Consider the following 668-nt stretch of genomic DNA (forward strand, 5'->3'; position numbering starts at 1 on the left):
CAGACAGAGGTTCATTATAAACACTTCCCTGTTTCCAGCAATATATCTTCAGGGTGGGAAGTTAGTACTTTGTAAGAAATCACCTTTATTAATACCTCCCCCATCTCTAAGCTTAGCTCTGCTGTATCTTCAAGCCATACAGGAGGGGAGAATGCTGACCAGGGAGACCTCCATGACACCACCTGTTGTATGTTTATTTTTTGACTGCTTATTGATATGAAATAGTTGTTCATTCTACCTTTGCAATTCTTTTAAACCTAGTGGCATAGATTGAGACACAGCACTATTGTTTTACAAGACATCTACTGTATCTACTTTTGTTGGGATAAATACCCAGTAATTGCTGTCATAGCAAGAGGACCAGCACGGGTAGTACTATTCACAGTGTTGCTTTTGTTTTTGTTTTTTTTCCTTTTTTGTATGATTTAATCTACAGAGTAAATTATTTTATATACATTGGAACCAGTTAATGCCCTTAGACAATGTATAGTTGTTTCATAAAGCAGGAAAGACAATGCAGAGGGAAATAGGTGCCCAAAAGCACAGTCACAGAGGCTTCAGAAGTTCTAGATACCACTACAAATCAATGCTGGAGATCACTTCTAAAACAATCAACGTTCAAGAGGAATGCTTTAATTTGGAGAAAATACCACTCCCTCCCTCCCACC

The sequence above is a fragment of the Rhinopithecus bieti genome, unplaced genomic scaffold, assembly GCF_001698545.2.
Source record: "Rhinopithecus bieti isolate Rb0 unplaced genomic scaffold, ASM169854v2 scaffold_75732, whole genome shotgun sequence".
Taxonomy (NCBI): Eukaryota; Metazoa; Chordata; class Mammalia; order Primates; family Cercopithecidae; genus Rhinopithecus; species Rhinopithecus bieti.